We start from the raw sequence: 15,634 nt of genomic DNA, 5'->3' as shown, positions 1-15,634 counted from the left end.
ATATTTGGGCCAAATAAGGGCCTTAATGCCCCTATTCCTTTTTCTCTTTTTTTCAACAACGGCCGCAAAAAAAATTTTGTGGTCGTAGATTGGTATGACGTTGGCGTCGACGTCCCAAGACACATTATTTTTCGCACTCTAACTTTAGTTTAAGTGAATGGATCTCAATGAAATTTTACCATAAGGTTCAATACCACAAAAGGAAGGTGGGGATTGATTTTGGAGGTTATGGTACCCACAGTTAAGGAATTAGGGGCCAAAAATAAGCATTTTTGTAACTTCCAGACATAACTTGTGTGTAAGTGTATGGATCTCTCTGACATTGTACCACAAGGTTCCATATCACAAAGGGAATGCTGGGATTGATTTTGGGGGTAATTGCCTCCAAATTTTAGGAATTAGGGGCCAAAAAGGGGCAAAAAACAAGCATTTTTCTAGTTTCATGACAATAACTTGTGTGTAAGTGTATGGATCTCTCTGACATTGTATCACAAGGTTCCATATCACAAAGGGAATGCTGGGATTGATTTTGGGGGTAATTGCCGCCAAATTTTAGGAATTAGGGGCCAAAAAGGGGCAAAAAACGCATTTTTATACGTTTCATGACAATAACTTGTGTGTAAGTGTATGGATCTTTATGAAATTGTACTACAAGGTTCCATATCACAAAGGGAAAGCTGGAATTGAGTTTGGGGGTAATTGCCCAGAAAAGTTTAGGAATAAGGGGCCAAAAATAAGCATTTTTCTAGTTTCCAGACAATAACTTGTGTTCAAATGTTTGGATCTCTCTGAAATTGTACTGCAAGGTACCATACCACAAAGGGAAGGCTGGGATTGATTTTAGGGGTGATTCCCTCAAAATTTTAGTAACTAGGGGACATAAAAGGGCAAAAAACAAGCATTTTTATACGTTTCATGACAATAACTTGTGTGTAAGTGTATGGATCTTTATGAAATTGTACTATAAGGTTCCATATCACAAAGGGAAAGCTGGAATTGAGTTTGGGGGTAATTGCCTAGAAAAGTTTAGGAATAAGGGGCCAAAAATAAGCATTTTTCTAGTTTCCAGACAATAACTTGTGTTCAAATGTATGGATCTCTCTGAAATTGTACTGCAAGGTACCATACCACAAAGGGAAAGCTGGGATTGAGTTTGGGGGTGATGAATCATAAGGGGGTTCAAAAAATTGGGGGGGGGGGATTTTTTTTCCTTTTTTTTCTTTAAAATTTTCCATTTTAAATTGGTTATTTCTGATTTATATATAAAAGCAAATAATAATGATATGGTTTGAATAGGTAAATTAAAAAAATTTAAGTTCTTAGACCACTTTCATTCTGTGTGAGAAACCTATGCTGTGTCAAATATTTAATTACAATCCAAATTCAGTGCTGTATCAAGCTTGAATGTTGTGTCCATACTTGCCCCAACTGTTCAGGGTTCGACCTCTGCGGTCGTATCAAGCTGCGCCCCAGCGGAGCATTTTATTGCCTATTATCTTGAAAATTATAATAGATAGAGAGAAACTTTAAATTGCAAAAATGATCAGATAGACAAGATCTGCAAATAAGTCCATATATGGTCAAAATCGTCAGTAGACTTCTTATTAAGAGTTTTTGCCCTTTTTTACCATTTTTTTTGCGTTTTTGTCTTAAAAAATACAATAGATAGATAGAAACGTAGATAAGCAAGACAAGATCTACTAATAAGCAAAAACTAAAGAAGATAAAGAGAAACTGAACAAAATAAATTATCAGCAATACAAGATCAACAAAACAGAATTTTGTCATGAATTCTATTCTCGTCTACAATGTTGGAGATTTCCTTTGTTGAATATGCATATAGACCAAGGTGAATGACACAGGCTTTTCAGAACCTCTAGTTATGCATTGGTATTATGCACATATATTTATATATAAAATATACTTTTTCACTTTTTTGGTCTTTTGGAAAATGTTGTTTGTGCTGTATTTAGACCCCTCTATCAAGAAATTTGTTTTGCATGCACACGTATAAAAATTGCTGTTTTTATCCAACGCAATCATAGGTTTGAACGTTGTTTTCAATTTAGACTTGTTTATACTTTTTCGTTTGGGCTTGAATTATATTTGCGTTTGGGTTTATATGATCCGTTCATCCTATTTGGACTCTTCAAAATTTAAGGGTCTATCCTAAATTGAGGTAAATTATATGGCCTTCCAAATACCGTTTCGATTCCTAACATCACTGAAGAGACATCAATTGTCGAAATCCGGATATGGTGTACTAATTCTTACACCTTTTGTTTGCGGAGACCATTTTTTCCGCAAGTTTATTGTTTTCTGTTTGGTATCAAATTAATAATTAAGGTCCATTTTGTTACATCTGGTGATCCGTTTATTTGGCAATCGCCAATGGCAGCCAGCAGGGATTAAGAACATCAGTTGTTCGACCTGCTAGTCAAATGTGTTTTTTTAAATATACTTTTTCACTTTTTTGGTCTTTTGGAAAATGTTGTTTGTGCTGTATTAAGACCCCTGTAGCAAGATATTGCATGCACACGTATAAAAATTGCTGTTTTTATCCAACGCAATCATAGGTTTGAACGTTGTTTTCAATTTAGACTTGTGTATATATATATATATATATATACATATGAATATTGGCCTAGGCACTTCTCAAAACCATGTCTTCAAGTAATTGGTATAAAACTGCATGAAGTACAACCACTGATGTAAGAGTCTGAGTGGAAGATGAACTTTGAGCTTGTTTCCAGTAATTGTGAACATTCTTTGACACAGTATAGTTAATTATGTTTTTTTTTGTACCTTTTGTTATTCCACTGATCGAGATAATACAGGGGGAGTTCAGATTTAAAACAATATAAGTTAAATCACTCACTTGTCCATGTTGTTAGGATCCTGGTCAAATAATAATGTATTTGTCAAGCCTGCGACAAAGGTCACAGAATGTGAGACAATAGGATTACAATATAACAGCGGCAACGGCATAAACTATTTGAATAAAGCTTTATATTTCAGACGGTAGTAGACCTTGTATACATTTGCCTTATGTTACGAAGTTTTCTTCTGTCATATGTCCATTGTCATTGACCTAATTTTCATAGTTCTGCGACTGCTTGAAAAAAAATAGTTTGTTTTGTCATGTTGAATACTCACTTGTTATGAGTAATAGGATAACTATCTTTGGTATATTGGATCCTTGCAAGGTCCCCATTTTTTATCAGGCAGAGTTCACATAACCTCGACTCTATTTTATGGAACCGTGATCAAAGTTGAGTTTTCATTGTGAAGTTTGTATCTCAGATACAAAAAAAGTACTATAAGCACTAGGACAACTATATTTTGGTGTATGGAATGATTGTAAGGTGTACAGCAGGTTTCATCTGACCTTGGCCTCATTTTCACGGTTCATTGGTGAATGTCAAGTTTTTGTGGTTTTGTTAGTTTATCAGATACTATAAGTAATAGGTCAACTAAATTTGGTATATGGAGTAATTGTAAGGTGAACATGTGTGTCTGTAAGGGTTTATCTGACATTGATCCCATTTAATGGTTCAATGGTTATGTCCCTTTCTTAGATACTATGGGCAATAGGGCAATTATATTTGATGTAAGGAATGATAGCATGGTGTACATATCTGGCAGGGTTCATTTGACATTGACCTGACTTTTATGCATGCAATGTTCAGTTTTCGTAGTTAGATCTGTTTCTCGGATGCTGTAAGCAATTGGCTAACTTTATCTGGTGTAAGGTGTGCATGTTTGTCTTCTGACCTGACCTGACCTGACCTGACCTTGACCTCATATAAATGGATCATTTAATATTGTTAAATCGATGTGATATTTGTAATAAAACCTTCATGTTACAGGCTTTCAACATAAGTTCAATGACGATAAGTTAAGCAGGCGAGACTTCTTATTGCTAAAGACTATATGGTGAGCTCATGTTCTAATAGATATACTGATTAATGCTTAGAAAGGGTTAACAGGTATTAAACAATACACCAGTTCAACATGCCACATGAACAACCAACACCCTACTCCTCCGATAAAATAGACATACGAACAGAAAACAACATATGGTCCAGATAACCCGACTTGATGATAAAGATTGTTATTATACTGTTGTTCTTCAATCACTGCGGCTTGGTTTGTTTGGGTATATTCCTCAATTCCCTATACATGCTATACTTTGAAAAATCTAAAAGTTTCCTTTGTTTTTATGGATTGAAATTCTATAGCGTTTGTTCTGTGCATTCTACAAGTTCGTGTCTTCCTCTATTGTCCATTACATTGCTGTATGAACTCTTCTTTGCCACCGATAGTAGATTGTAGGACGGTATGATTTTATATCAGCGGGGGATATACTTTTAGTTTGCTTTCATTAACTTCATTTTCTTTGATATGGTATGATATTGTTAATTGTACTATTTGTACTTTTTCTCATCCATTGTATCGTTATCCTTTTTTACAGGTTTAATACTTTTTTTTATTTTTTTTAATTCACTGTTCGAGATAATAAAAAAAAGGGGGTCTTTTGATAATTTCTGATGAATTCATTCACGTTTTTTTTTTAAATCTTGACGGCCTAGAGCTTGACTTATTTTATCGACACCTGTTTATTGCTGAAAACAAAATGTTTTTCGGTTATATGTATCAATGGGTTGCTTTCTCATTGACGCATAACCTACATCTTGTTTATCTATATTAGTGAATACAATTTTGTTTGAAAAAATTTTCTAAATGAAATGGACTTGAGAAACCTTGTTTTTAAAGAAGATGACTTTAACTCTAAGTATTATTCTAGTAGAATTTTGAAATTGTAGTGCAGCTTTTGAGAAGCTTCTTGTTAAAAAGAAGTGTAAAACACATGTTCAAATGTTTAGGTTTGAACGCGGTGAAGGTAAAAGAGAAGCGAAGGATACCAAAGGGACATTCAAACACATAAGTCGAAAATAAACTGACAACATCATGGCTAAAAAAAAAAGACAAACAGCCAAAAACAGTACACAAAACACAACAAAGAAAACCAAAGACTGAGCAACACGAACCCCGCCAGAAAATGGGGGTGATCTCTGGTTCTCCGGAAGGGTAAGCAAATCCTGCTCCACATGTGGTTCCCGTCGTGTTGCTCATGTAAGTACAAACCCGGTGATATGTCTAGTTCGGTAGGTCACATTTGGGGGAAAAGGGGACGGGATTGTAGTTACGACAATGGGAACATATCCGTCGTCATCTGTGAAACAGATATTCCATAACGGTAAACCAACTCGTGGTGTCGTCTGTAAAATATACGAAGGGATGATTTCAACTTCACCACTTGGAACTCTTGGTTAGATAGCTTCCTTGTGAGCAGAAATCCTCTATCCAGGAAATCATGAAAGAAAATAAAAACCCTGTAATATCGTATCAACTTGGAGATACATACTCCGGATGCAGGCGTTGCTGGAATGTTGCTACATAGAAATGAAAAGTTCAAAATTGGGAAGCTGAAATCATCTCTTTTGTCGTAAAGTTTTGTTCTCAACCGACCCTCATTGTCAATTTTTAGATGTAAGTTGGGATAGATGCGTTCAACATTGTCACCAAATTTTTAATTACTTAGTGAGAGAACATCATCAATATAGTAGGGTGTCCAGTCAACAAATTTGATCGATTTGGGTTAACGGAATAACACACGGCTATATTTTATATCATTGGAAAGAGGAGAACAAGCCTCGTCGAAATATTGATGTCGTCGTTGTTTTCAGTGGTCACGATTTTCTTAAATTTGGGTCAAAGGTCAAATCTAAAATTTCAAGGAAAACGTAGAGTCACGTTTAGACAGCTGGCCACCCCTACATATTTGCGTTTATAGCAAAATAAATTCGAATAATTCAAAGGATTATAACTAAAGTTTCTATATTTAGGACTAATTTGATAATTTTATTGCCAAAAATGGTTCGAGATTGACATTTGTACTTATAGGGTGCACATTTACAATTTTCATTCAGCTGTTAAATAACAGTAACCTTGACCTTTTAAAAGTTCCAAATCGGAATTTTTACACAAGATTCAATACAAGTGATCTTTAGAGATGTTTTTTAGATATTAACATTTATAAGTTGCCCTCCCAAAATATTATTTTTTCCTTCTTTTGATAGAAGGTGCTTGTCATGATTTTCTGGGTAAATATCCAATTTTCTTTTGGTGAACGTGGAAGCACATCAAAAAGTACTTAGTTCCAAAACTGATGAATATTAACGCAGAATTGATTGAAATACCAGGTCTGAGTATATATTTGCTTTACAGAAATAAAAAAACAAACTGCAAACGGTGAAAAAGGGAGAGGGTTTATGTTACAAGTTATGAAAACAAAATGACAATTAGAAACAGCAGGCTAATCGCTCCATCTTACACACTTATATCAAGTGTAATGTACCCAACTTATCGAACATAAATTGGCCTACAATTGACATGAAGTTAAAGATTATCTACAAAAAGAAAGTTTTGTACAGCATCTTTTACATCTCTTTACACAAACACTTGTAAACAACATCAATCTAATTAAAATATAGATCTCTGATTTCGTTATCCTCGTTTGAGCTTATATATAAGAGCACGCGAGTTAATAAAGATCAGAATTTTAATAAGAGCGAAACAACATAGAAAAATTACCGAAGCTAGTAGTAGCTATGACGTTTCATTGTCTACTGTTAACTTGAAAGCCCGTCGACTAGGTTTAGGTAAGAGAGCTTATTTCAGTTGTTCTTTTTTAAATCGCATTCGACGCAAGTAGCAGCATGCGAGGCATACAGAATACAATCTGATGGTGGTGGCGGCAACACCGTAAACTATTTGTATAGCTTTATATTTCAGAGGGCAGAGGAACTGGATGATTCATACTTTGTATATAGATCCATTGTGTTACGAAGTTTCCGTCATATAATCATTATCCTTGACCTCATATTCATGGTTAAGTGACTGCTAAAAAACTGTATAGCTTTTTTCGTCATGTGAATATCTCAATTATCACGAGTTCTAGGATAACTATATTTGGTTACTAATATATGGTATCCTTGCAAGGTCTACATGACCGTCAGACATGATTCACCTAACCTCGACCTAATTTCACGGATCAGTGAATAAAGTTAAGTTTCAATGGTCAAGTCCGTACAGTCTCGGATAGTAGTGGGTTAAATATATTTGGTGTATGGAATGGTAACAAGGTGTACGTGATTTTGTGGTAGAGTTCATTTGACCTTACCTCATTTACATGGAACATTGATAGTGTTAATTTTATGTAATACTTGTTGTATAATATAAAAATTAGGAGATGTGGAAGCAAGCAATTATAGGCAACCGTACAGCCTTCAACAATGTGAAAAACTCATACCGTATGGTCGGCTATAAAAAGGCCAGCTATGAAAAAAATTAAAGAATTCATTTGAACAAAAACTAACGGCCTGATTTATAACAAAAGCTAGTTTTTACGGTAATGATGTTTATGATCATACTTTTCTCAGACTATTAATGACGTCCTTTCATTAGTTTTCAGTAAGGGAACACCCATTTGATTTCGAAAACAGGGAGGGAATGAGGATTTTGAAAATGAATTACTTGGCCTGGTATGAACTGAAATAATTGACTTTGCACAAGACAGGATGAGAATGAACACTCTTCAACATGAAATGCAGGATAGTTGAGGATATGACTGTGTACAAAAGTGAAAATAAATTTTCGCGCCACCATGCAGCCCCATCCCTTTCTTCAGAATATAAAATGTTCTACCCTAACGGCGAGTACTATTATATCGGTACTTTGTGTTTTTTGTCTTCATGTTAGTTGTTTTTGTGCTTCATGTCGATTTGATAAGTCAAGCCATTTCAAACTGTTTTTCAGCAGATTTTTCTTATGCTGTGTTGTTATACCATTGTCCAGGTCAGGGAAGGGTTAAAGGATCACAAACATGTTTAACCCCTCTAAATTCTGTATATGTCTGTCCAAAATCAGGAGCCTGCAATTAAGTAGTTGTCGTTGGTTACTGTCTGTTGTATACGTTTTTTTTTGTTGCACGATCGGTGGTATATTTTTGTTGTCGTTCCCACCGAGAGGTATTTAGGTCGAAAACATCATACATGTCATAGAGGACTTTTGATGTGCTATATTCCGGGTGTGAAACAAAACCGACCGATTTGATTCTTATACTACAATTATAACAAAATATTTATTCAATAAAAGTTTAAAGTTTTGAAAAACAGCCACAAAACAGATTTCTCCGAACAAAGTGATAATCTATAAAGTTAGCTGGTTCTCACAACAAATAAATCAACCACACAACAAGCAAAAAAGACAAATGTTTTGAGTGACCTCTGTCCTTGTTAATGACCTAATAGTGTAAGCAATAAAATGATTAATGGCACGAGATAATCCGTGTTTAATCAATACCAAAATGTTGACTTGATTTGTGTTTTTAATTGCTAATTTCTTCATAACGATTTTTATTTCACGCATGCAATTTGGCACACACATGCACTGTGTCTTATTGCTTAAATCAGAGTAAAAAATATTGTGATAATACACGTAATAATTTTGCTTTCGATGAAAATAGGATAAATTTCGGGTAAAATTTTACTCTTACTAAAATGCTGAAATACTTATATCAAAATCACTTAAATACTTTCCGATTTCGTTATATGATATATTTAATATATAAACTATATTATAGGTACTGTTTTAACTACCAACAAAGAATGCAATAAATTTATTTTTCATGTTAAAGATTCCCCGTACAATACGGTATCTGGTGGTACCCTGAAAAAAACACGAAATTTAGAAAATTGTGACCACGAGAACTTACGACGACAATCATGATTGTAAAATATAATGATTTTCCTATAATGTGCAAAAAAATCAGCCGTGTGTTACCCGTTAACTTAAACTCGTTAACTAGAGGACTTTTTGGACATTGGGCACCCTACTAATATAGCGGAAAGGGAAATTAAAGGATACTGCTAATTTCTTTTCGTTCTTCCTACGAAGTTCCTGTATGAGCCAGCCTCATATGAATAAAAGAATAAGTCCGCAGTTGGTTCCCATGGGAATGCCGATTGGTTGTTGAAAAACACGTCCTCAAAACGTAACAAAAATGTTGTCAATCAAGAAATCAAGCATCTTGATAATGTCAGTTTATGAGAATTTTTTGTTTGAATCAGAGTGATTTTTTACAAAGTACGATTTATCCCTTCCCAATTTAAGACAAGAAACTTGTCTCTACGTAGGCCATTTTTTTTTATAAAAAAAAGCGTGACCAACTCTTTCACTTTGTCTTTTAGTTTGGAATGGGGAATACTTGTGTAAAGTGTAGAAGTGTTAGTATTATTGCAAGATGAAAGAATCTTAGATTGTGTGTACTCTAAAAGATCTTTGGAAGTTTTTAGTATCCACATCTGATTCACGCCACCTCTAGAATAGGTAGTTCCACAATAAATTTGAAACCCGGCTTTGCTTGCTGATGAAATTGATGTTTATAATTTAGAAAGAGGTTTCGCGGAGCACTTGGAAGACCCAGCAATATAACGTTGTTTGTAAGGACACTTATGTACTTTAGGTACTCAATACAGCGAATGAAGATTCAGTTCTTCATCTTTGGTTGAAATTCCAAAGGAAGAACAAAGAACAGACCTATGATAATCCAGGATTTTCTCCTTGGTAAGTGTCGTGGGGGTATATGTTGAGTTTCCAAGTGAATTGTCAATATCTAATTCATTTATCAAGCAGTTTATTTAATGTGATTTACACACAAAACCGATGTTGTTTGGGGCTTTATCTGCGGGGACAACAACATATTTGTCAAGGAGGCAGGACAGGTGTTTTGCAATAACATAAACGGTACCAATTTGTCTGCACCAGATGTGCATATCGATAATCAATATCTCTTCAGTGATACTCGAAGCCAAAATATTTGCAACATTTGGGTCTTTAAAGATTGATATAGCATAGGTATTCATAGACCCATTCATTTATTAAATTCTGATTTGTATCAACGACCTCACAGCCTTAATCCATTCCGAAAGAGTATCTACGTCTTCTTTCTCGCGTTTAACCTATTGCCTGGCAAAATCCTTGACTGAATTCATCAGTATTTTTAAGTTGTGTTTCTAATTGATAGATTTAGACTCACGATATTTCGGGCCTTTGGATAACATATTTCGCAGAGAAGTGTTATAGACAATGTTTAGGTCACCAGTAATAACGTGGCCAGCCGGATTATATATGAATGGGGAACTACCACAGGTGAAATCAGGAGGTTTAGACTTGAAGACGTCAATATTAAGATCCTGCAACATGTGTTTGTAATTGAAAATTTTAGTTGGAATTGGTTTGGTATAGGTATAAGAAATGATAGGTACCGACTGATCTTTAAAATAGGGAGGTATTTTCGATAAGAGCTTTGGACGCATGAAGTTGTGGGTATTTAATTTACTATTACTGGATCGACCGTTAGTACCCGAGGGTATCATCAGTTCAAAAGTCAGTGCCTCGGTACAGATATGGATTATTACATATTACTTGATTAAAATTTGTCGTTCATAAATTCCGGCATTATTCTAAAAAAAAATATGATTTTAACTCCCTAAGGCAAAGTTGACCGTTGATGAATTTTGGCCGTTCTGTTTCGGTTCATTTTGTTCGTGTAGCTCCTAACTTTTTCATCGTATTTACGCACCGTTCGATTTAAAATGTTTAGGTTAGAGCGTTACTGATGAAATTTAACAATAACTATTAACAACATGCACTTGTTTCTATTCATGGGAAGGTCGACTCTCCATATTGTCCTTCTTCCCATGGATAGAAACAAGTGACTTTTTGAAATACCATCCTCAGATGTTCATAAGATATAAGTCTGTCGAACATTAGTATTTTATATATTTTTTTTAATTTTGTCTTTCATAATGGCAGTAGACTTCAAACTTCTTACATTAAGTGAAACATAGCGCAAACTGCCAAATTAGCCTCATTTTGAGATTTTCGGAATTTTTCTTTATATTAGTGCTCTTCAACTTCGTATTTGCTTTATCCTTCCAACTGTTTAGATCCGAACGCCACTGATGAATCTCGTGTCGATGAAACGAACGTCTGGTGGACTAAATTATAAGCTGGTTCTTTGATGAGTTATTTTCGCTTTCAGAATGTAATAGATGACTATGATAGTCATCAAATCGCAATTGAAATAAAAAAAATGTGTAAATAATATATGATGTCCTCAGATAGCTTTAAAACCTTGACAAAATAGTACATTTATGATGTACTGGCAGAATCAAGGTTGATAACTCGGACAATGTTACTAAAAGGAGGAAAATAAGAAACACAATTTTAATAGCAATATGGAAACAAAACCTGTTAATAGTCGATCACTTCCAAACTTCTGATTAATTGTACATTGGTGATTGCCTTTCATAATTATTGTTGAATTTTGGGTCCTCAATGCTCTTACCTTTCGTTCTTTATTTGACCTTTTTTAAGTTTTTGATTCGAGCGTCACTGATGAGTCATTTGTAGACGAAACCCGCGTCTGGCATACACAATTTTAATCCTGGTATCAATGAAGATTTATTACACTTTGCTTGAATGCAGGGTTTATCCTTAATTAATTGTTCAGCTATAGAAATATGAGATTAATTAAGAAATAAATATCTGCAACTGTTTTTCTAGTTATTAACGGTTGTTTCTGCCAGGACATGCAGTGGAAAGGGACACCAGCTGATATTCACTCAAGATGAGTCTCGTGTCGACGAAACGAGTGTCTGGTGTACTAACGTATAAGCTGGTTCTTTGGTGAGTTATTTTCGCTTTCAGAATGTAATTGATGACTATGATAGTCATTAAACCGAAATAAAAAATGTGTAAATAATATATGATAGCTTTAAAACTTGCCCAAATAGCACATTTATGATTTACTGACAGAATCAAGGTTGATGACTCAGACAATGCTACTTAAAGGAGGAAAATTAGAAACACGAATTCAATAGCAATATGAAAAAAAAACCTTTTAATGGTCGATCACTTCCAAACTTCGAATTAATTATGCATTTGTGATTGCCTTTTATACTCATTGTTGATGACGACCAACGCCATTTAACATACACGTAGTACTGTTCAATGTAAAAAAGGAAATTAAGACTATTGATTAGAAAATGAAAATCCTGTTATGGTCAGTTGTAACCAAATGTTGGCTTCATTTATCATTCATGATTGTATATTAGATTTATGGTTGATAATCCTAAACAATAAAAATGCCTGACCCTATAAATAGATATATATATATATATAACTGTATCTTTTACGATAGATATTTAGCTAATCTGCAACTAATAATTCAGCTTTCGGTGGCCTAGTGTTAACTCTCCTCGTCAGTAGAATCTAGAGTTGTAACACAGTACATGATATATTAGGCATGAAGATCGAATTGATTGGAGATTAGCTAAATATCTATCGTAAAGGATCGTATGATACAGTCACAGAAATAATTAAGTCTAAGTACGTCTAAACAAGTGACAACTCTACGACAGATCCATCCATTGCATCACCAGTGAAGATACATGTATATATATTGGCCATGGTAGCAAGTCATTTTGTACCTCTGCCATTTCCATTTCCATTACCCTATGGACCAAATGCACATACCATTAAGTACCTCATAGACTAAATACATATTTACTATTTCGTATCATATATTTGTAAATCTTTTAAATTTTGTACCAAAATCGGTATTTGAGATTTTGTTCAACACAAATTTATAGTTCAAAATAGGAAAGATCTTTCAAACTGCATCATTATAAGTTTTTAATGTTTTATCTTTAATTCATGAAGTTTTACTGGTCCATTCAACAAGATATATAAAAATTGGTAAATATGTTGTAAACATTTTGAGATGATTTTATTGTCTAAAGACCTATGATTGGTTTGATTAAGCAGTACAGGGAAACATTAATCTACTTAGTAAAAATCTTTCGGAATTTTTGGTCCTCAATGCTCTTCAATTTCGTTCTTTATTTGACCTTTTTGACGTTTTTGATTCGAGCGTCACTGATGAGTCTTTTTTAGACGAAACCTGCATCTGGCATACACAATTTAAATCCTGGTATCTATGGCGAGTTTATTGATTTATTTGTTTGTTCATGAATAATAATTCAATCTATATCTGTCAAATCCTCTTTTGTAGACGAAACCCGCGTCTGGCGTACACAATTTTAATCCTGGTATCTAAGATGAGTTTATTAATAGTTTTAATTACACTTTGCTTGTTTGCAGGGTTTATCCTTAATTCATTTTTCAGCTATATAAATGTGAGGTTAATTAAGATATATGCAACTACAATAATTTATCAATAAGGGACACCAGCTGATATTCACTCAAGAAGGAAGCCCTGAATAAAAATGTTTGCATAATAATTGGCACTTTATGTGACTAAGCAAGAACTTGCTACGGCTTTTTACCAGTAAAATGACACACGTATAATTTTTTCATATGGTTTGAAAACGCATACATATTAATCTTCCATAAGGTTCGAAATGGCAAACATATAAATTTTCTGTAAGGTACGAAATGGCATATATATAAATATTCCATGAGGTATGAAATGTAACATATACAAATATTCCATGAGGTTTTTGCCAAGGTGCAAAATGGTTAGAGTACCTAATGACTATAATTCTATATTTCAACAACTGTTCCAAACACAGAAACAAAACAAAATCCTACATTACTTGGGTGCCCAATTCTCGACCAATGGTTATAGTTTATCCCCTTGGTATCTCATGAAGGGAGTGTATAACTGACTTCAATATAATTACTCGTAGTTTGCTCAACGTCTTTGAGGTGATTTTATGCATCATTAGTGAAACATTTACATTAGAAAACATTAGTTTTCTTAAATAACTTTATATAATTAACTGTACAGAGATGCATCTTTTTTATTTTTTTCATATTTGATTGAATTAAACAATAGTATCTACCTGGCTAAAAATTTGGTACATAAGACTAACCATCTATGGCGCTCAAAACCAAAACAGTTAGAAGGCCAAATAAAAAGCGATGTCGAAGAGCATAAAATCTTGCCAAATACGGCTAACGCAATCTATGTCTGGGGTTAGAAATACCGTACTGTTTTGAATAATTCAATCTTTTATGTACAGTAAATGTACAGAAAATGAACATATCAATGATATTTCATGTCCAAACAAAGAGCTCACGACTTGGGTGGTGAAACACTTGGGGACAAAACGTTCACCACCCAGGGAATCCACCCAGTGCTTGTAAGTTTCAAAGATACGAAAACTTATAATTTGGTTCGCCAGACGCCCGTTTCATCTGCGTAAGACTCATCAGTGGTGCTCGAATTAAAACCGTTCGAATGCCAAATCAAATACTTAGTTGAAGAGCATTTGAAAAACCGAAAATTCCGAACGTTGTGTCAAATACGGCTAAGGCAATATAAGCCTTCGTGTAGAAAAACCTTAGTGTTTTGAGCACTGCGATATATTATAAAGAAGAAATGTACAGAAAACGAACATATAACTGACATTTCATGTCAACAAAAAAGTTGTAACTACTGGGCTGGTGATACCCTCGGGACAAAAAGTACAGCAGCAAGGGCATCGACCCAGTTGTTAATGCTCTATAAAGATACCAGATTTATAATTTGGTACGCCAGAAGCGCGTTTCTTCTACAGAGAACACATAAGTGTCTCTCAAATAAAAAAAAATGACAAGAAAAAAAAAGTTTTAAAAATTCCGATCGGCGGGCTATCTTAATGAAATGTAAAAAAGTGAATGACAATTATTAAATAAAAGCAGACGCCATGCACTGGGAGTATCCTATATTTTAGATCTAAACTTCAATACGATGAAAAAAGTCAAACAGTTATAGAATAATGCGTACCTACATTGTATTTGTCAAGGATGAGTGTACTTCTTTCCGAATGAAGTCAGGTATTTGTGTAAGTAGACACAGAGAGAAGCAACAAAATGAAAACATTGGCAAATATTCATGCTGACTATTAGTTATTCGAAATTTCATATTACGCTGCTAAACTGGATTTTTTAAAAATTCAAATTTTGTGCATGTCCGGCGTAACAAATTCTTATCCTGGAATCCTTGGATCCTATTTTGGAACAAAAAAGAACGATAGCTGCATACTACATATATATTGGAATGAGTTTCCGTTTAAAAACTATAAACTGTATATAAACAGTCTAAAACACTTGAACATAGGAAATTAATTATTTTTAATGAAAACTTCAATTGGAACCAAAATATAATGTCCTGGTTGAAAAACAATGCTACAAGTTATCAACGGGGCACGGTGATGTAGATTGGCCCGGACTCTATTGTGCCTAAATGTGTTTCAACTTGTATATAAACAATGCTATTTACCCTAGATCATGCACATACATAAATGAAACAAAATTATGCAAAAAGCTCTACAATATTACAAACAGTTTCAAGTTTCAAATTCATTCGCCCGTTGTTACTTGTATTTCTAACGATGGCAGCGTAATAACGGAATCTAATCACACAGCTTAATACCAGAAAAATTATTCATATTGCAAATTCTCAACTAAATTATTCACATTCAAAAGAAATGTTTTA

Source organism: Mytilus californianus, unplaced genomic scaffold (genome assembly GCF_021869535.1).
Source record: "Mytilus californianus isolate M0D057914Y unplaced genomic scaffold, xbMytCali1.0.p SCAF_3, whole genome shotgun sequence".
NCBI classification, from domain to species: Eukaryota; Metazoa; Mollusca; class Bivalvia; order Mytilida; family Mytilidae; genus Mytilus; species Mytilus californianus.
This window is presented reverse-complemented; position numbering follows the sequence as displayed.